Source organism: Rhinichthys klamathensis, unplaced genomic scaffold (genome assembly GCF_029890125.1).
Source record: "Rhinichthys klamathensis goyatoka isolate OS25496 unplaced genomic scaffold, OSU_Roscu_1.1 h1tg000358l_1, whole genome shotgun sequence".
NCBI lineage: Eukaryota > Metazoa > Chordata > Actinopteri > Cypriniformes > Leuciscidae > Rhinichthys > Rhinichthys klamathensis.
The window spans coordinates 1,811,412-1,817,411 of NW_026606867.1; positions in this window are offsets into that span (position 1 = coordinate 1,811,412).

Genomic DNA, 6,000 nt, shown 5'->3' on the forward strand with positions numbered 1-6,000 from the left:
AAACAGAATGTAGAAACGAAAAATGTCTCAGATGATCCACTGTTTATGACTGCAAGATTCTAAGTTAAGGTAGGCTAATTAACATTCAGTGACTTGCTAAGGTAGCATTCTATCATGACTTCTATGAGTCTATCCGTGCTGCACACCCCTAATTAATGCTCCTAACCTTGAAAGATTGCAGAAGCTAGGTTTAACTGTAACAATATCCTGGGTAACCAGGATCACCAGTTTTCCACAGTAGAATCTGCATTTGAAAGCCTGGTCAGTCTACTGCTAGTTATTTGTGTGGCTAGTTATTTTTGCCTACTTACACTCTGCTTTATGAAAAAGCTTCGTATGTCCCCTTTCTTCTTCTTGGGTGACATAGCTGATCTACAAAGTACAAAAAGGGGCAAAAAAACGAAATATTAAAATATTTTACTCTGGCCTTTATATATGGCAGGCAGAGAGACAGCCCTGGTAACTTACCGTCGGCGTCGTCACGCGCACACAGCACACACACACCACCCGCTCGCTGCCAGTGAGTGCAAGCACAAAAAGTAGTCCCGGCCCGCGCGTGTAGCCTGCCTGTCAGATACCCCGCCGCCAATCAAATTACGGCGTATCTTGTACCGTCGTCGTCCTGGCCGTTGGAATCGATCCAAATAGGAGCGCAAAGATCCAAATGCAGCGCAAATATCAAAATAGCAGTTCAAAGGAGCTTGCTAAATATTGGTGGGGACAAATTTGTCATCTCAAAATATTGATTGGGACTAGTACCTAGCGTCCCCCCCTAAACCTACGCCCTTGGTACACACATTCATAAACTGGACGATGATAGCTTATTTAATGTATAAAGTAATGTATATGTCCAAAAAAAGGGTAATGCCATACTTTGTAGTAGTGCTATATGGCGTAATAATGTGTTTGGTTGTAAAATGTATTACCTGAATGAAATCGAATGTATCGTCATGTGGAATAATTCATTCACAGACAGCTTACGAAGTATACGAAGATGTTCAAGTTCAACTAATAAAGATCTTCATCGCTGGCAAAAAATATGATGCATTTGCAGATTTACTTTCTAGACTGTACTGTAGACTATGGACCGCCACACAATGTTCTTGATGTTCTTAAATCTTCCTGTTACGACTCCGAGACGATTCAGTGCGTGCAGGAAACTGAACAGATCATTCAAACTGATTCGCGAACCGATTTAGACAGATCTGCCCAACTTGTTTGATGAAGTCTTTGAACAGAATCGACTCAAAAGAGTGATTCATTTGTGAATTGAGCATCGCTCATGCCCAGAAAAAAGAGAGAGCGCGCGCTTAGAATAAACTACGCTTTTAACAACATATTGCATTAAAATAAAGGAACGAGAGGAACGTCGCCAAACGTAACGAAGTAAAAGTACAGTTTTTTCATTAGAAATCTACTCGAGTTAAAGTAAAAGTACCCACAATTAAATCTACTCTTAAAAGTACAAATTTTCCAAAAAAATACTCAAGTAAATGTAACGAAGTAAATGTACTTCGTTACTACCCACCTCTGGTTTTAAGAAACCCTTTAACAGAAGAATATGTTTGAATTGGAAGAAAATAAATAAGCCCTGATCTTATCATATCCCAAGATCGGTCTAAATAACCGAAAGAAAACATTATTGGACGATACAGATGTGGTCACTAATAGCTTGTGTCCACAATATTAATGTTAATTGCTAATAATTTTGTTATCTATCATGTTACAACTGTAAACTTTTGTTTGAGATTATTGACTGTTGTATATAAATCAAATTAGGGATTCACCAACGTTAATTTTATTTGCTATAAATGGCCGCTAATTATTGGCTTATTCTATACTAATTTGTCGCCAGGGCCGTCGCTAGCGGGGCAAAAGGGGCCCACAATTTCAACTGGAACACATTTTTAAGGTCCTGCTATGGCCCTGTTTGTCTTAATACTGTTCATTCAAAATAAAACACTAAAAAAATCAAACATTTGAAAAGCTACAAGTGAATGAGGCATCACAGACAATGTACAGTATGAAAAATGGATATTCATTTTGAGATTTGTTAATGATTACATTTAACAGTGTTATAAAATGATTAGAGTTTTTACCATGAACTTTAGATGATGAGAAATGTGATTTAGAGAGCAAATAAGCATATAGCCAATACTGACAAATAAATAGAAAAACTTTGATATTGACCGATAACTGATATAGTACTGATTTACTGTGCATCCTTGCATACTAAGATTAAACTGCAGATTAAGCATCAGGGATTTTTAGGTTAAGTTTGCTGTGAAGAATTAGTTCATATTTGTAGTAATCATTTTGAACATTCCTTTTTAATAATGTCTGGGATTAAATGCTTGTTAATGACGCTTTATGTTCCTGCATACGATAAACAAATAAACATTTCTTTGTGTGATCACCCAGCAAAATAACCAGGGCTGGGAACATTTGGGCAGTTCTGGGACAATATCAAAAGCTGCCGCAGTTTCTCGTGGAGGAGCATTGTTTATTGTGGCTAGATAAAGTTGTAACACAGACATTTTAATCAGTTTGTAACACTTAGCAATTGAGCCTTATTATCTAGGGTGTGTTCACTGGTGCGTGAAACAGCAGCGTTTGGGTTCATAACCCGACCCTCCTGTCTGAGTCTCGCTGGCATAAAGGGATCATGAGCTTTAATGGTTCAGGGATCTGCCCAGCAAACGAGGTTAGGTATGGAGAAAGACAAAAACACAGGGGCTAAACAGAGCCGCCCCATTCGCGAGCAAGCTGCTGCAAAGCTGGCCGACTCATGAATATGTTAATCCGAATAAGTATGTAGAGAGGGAGAGAGGGAAAAAAACAACAGCACTCATTAATTAATAAGGACAATGTGCCTTTAATGACAGTGTTGACACTGTTGGCGAACAAGTGATTGGGGCCTGAGAACGAGAGGTCATCAGAATGAGAGGAAGTGAGACAGTGATGGCCATTACTGTCAGAAGGACAGGCTTTCTGTCCTAGGAGGGCAGAAAAGGTGATCGAATATGGACATGCAGAGAATAACGCTGACAGTATGAGCCGTGAGAGAGAGAGAGACAAACAAGCCGGTGAGACAAGTAGACAGTGCAGAGGTCAGGAAAGTGAACTTTACGTAAACACTGAATTAGAGAATCTGGACACTTGAAGGATATTCGTGCAATCAGAAACTTTTCATGTCACAATCTTTTCTGTCATTGAGTGATGTCTGTGCCTCTAACAGCAGCAAACTGAAATGCGAAAGTAATGGATTGTTTTCAAACAGGTTTCCTGAAAACTTTCCCTGACTGCCGGTTGTAATACAGATTCCACAGGGATGTTGTGTTAGGCTGATCAGGATGCAGAGCAATGTTTCAATGGCACCACACGAGTCCACCAAAGTCAGTACGTTTACATACAGTTACAATAGGTTTTTGTATAAGAAGATATTTTGAAGAATGTTGGGGAACAAAAAAGATTGGACTTTAATTGTAAGCAATTTTTTTTTTTTTTTATATATATTTTTTCAAAATATCCCATTTTATGTTCCACAGAAGAAATTAAGTCATTCAGGTTTTGGAACGTGGGAATTTGTCCGACAACGTCTATTGTGCAGTTATGCAGTAATGTGTTATGTATATAAATAACCACTTGGTTTCATATAGCAAAAATAGCATTTATTTGACTAAAATTCCTTAATCGTCAGAATCGTATCTAGATGCAGTGAATGTATACAATATCTCAGGTAATGTTTATATGGTTACCAATGAATGGAACATTTATTAAAAATTAATTGGATATTGACTAAATATCAGCCATACATTTCGACTTTAATAAGATTTCCCCAAGAAATAAGCAAGAATGAACTCGTCATCCTACATATTTCCTACTGTTTCTGACAACAAAACTCTTGAACCAAAAAGGATTACGATATCACATGAAGGCTGCATTATAATGTGTGAGATATCTCAATCTCACACATCTTTGCCATCTTTGCTCCTCAAATTTGGAAAACAAATCTGACATATTAGAGTTTAGAATATAGATATTAAACAAGATGCTAATGGCGGTCACTAGCGGCACTTCAACGTTTTTGTGCAAATCCACCAGGCCTTAAAAGGATAGTAAACACACAATTTTTTTTAATTCTGTCGTCATTTACTCACCCTCAAGTTGTTCCAAACCTGTATGAATTTATTTCTTCTGCTGAACAAAAAGGACGATATTTTGAAAAGTGTCAGTAACCAAACTGTTGATGGGCCCCACTGACTTACATATATGGAAATAAATACTATGGAAGTCAATGGTGCCCAGCACAACTGTTTGGTTACAAACATTCTTTTATGTTCCACATAACAATGAAATTCATATATGTTTGGAACAACTTGAGGGTGAGTAAATTATGACAGAATTTTCATTTCTGGGTGAACTATCCCTTTAAGGTGTTTTATTCAACAGAAAAAACAGACTTGCATTCAAACACAGAATCTCTCAAGTTCGGCGTAGTTGGTGCAACAAATTTAGGTGTTTGAAGTCGAGGCCTGAAAGAACGACAATGGCTCTATCTTTTCAATCGCTAGAGCAGCGCCACACACATAGAGATCAGAGTAAGTTTATGAAGTAATCTCTCTTTCTCTCGCTCTTCTCTCTCGCTATCACTCCAAACCCCTCCCTCTCTCCCTCCCTCTGTGTTATGACATAGTAATCTGTGTCTCTAGCAGCTTGACTGAATAGGCGTATGAATGGCTGTTTTCTGCCTACATGAACCTATTGGAGGTGGATCAACCATATGCCCATGGACATACACACTCAATGACAAAGGCGGATACCAACAGGTCCTCTCTGACACAAAGCGCCATAGGGCTGAGGTAGGCGGGCGAGACGAGGGGTGCATCTTAACTTGGGACGTCCACACACACACACACGCATATATTCTCACACACACCCCACTGCATGCCACCCACACAGCAATATGGAGATGCGATATTGATACAAACCCAGCCTGAGGAGTTTGTGAAGATGATGCCGTGTTGTGTGGTTTTTCTGAAAGGTCTTGGTGTGTGTGGGTTATGCTATTATGTATGAAAAATGTTTAGAGGAAGAGGGAGGGACAGTAAGAAAGACAAGCACTTTTTTGGAGGGGGCCAATCTGTTGCAGCTCTGGATGAAGCCTTGTGATGGAGAGACAGTGTGTTAAGCGACATATGTGACACAGAGGGACAATAGGATTATGGTCCTCTTCTCGTTATCCGTGCCTTTGGACAGTGGGATTATCATCCGGGGAGTGAAGATCTCGGGCCGCTAAGCTTCAGTGCGGCCCGGTCCCTCGTCTCTTGTGTGGGGTGGGAAAGCAGGGGTGAAGGGGGTCCCCTGGAGAGCAAGCCGCTATCAGGATTTACATATTCATCAGAGATCAGAGCTATGTTCTCTTTCTCTCGCTTTTCTCTCTTCTCTTTCTCTGTGTCCTGCATACACATGCTCAAACATGCTGAGATGTCTTACTTTACTGTGTCTCTGAATTAGACGGGCCCTGTTTCATTGCATATTCAGCACCCCCAAATGCAAAGAGGTTCAATGTCCACTTATGAAAATGCTTCTATTTTTTCCACATGTTATGTTTCCTTAAAGTGTAATAATTTAAGTCAGAAGTTTACCTTAAAGAAAGTAATTTCTAAATATTATGATCATGTTCTCCAGCATGATTTGAGAATGATCCAAAGAGGATCTTGTGCTTAAATGTAAGCAAGAACATTATGACCTTTTGTTAAAAGTTAACATGGTCAGATCAGAAATGTATTTATTTGATTAGGGACCTTGAAATAGTGTAGAGTCTTAAATATTTCTAATTTTATGTCATAACATTTCTTTATTTTTTTTTATTACCTGATTTTGTTTATCTCCTGGTTAAAATGTGATTTTTTAATCATATTTTCAATGTGGACTTTTGAACCCGACTGTCTCCACAAATAAATGTATCACTCGGACATGGAGAGAAATAGATATCAT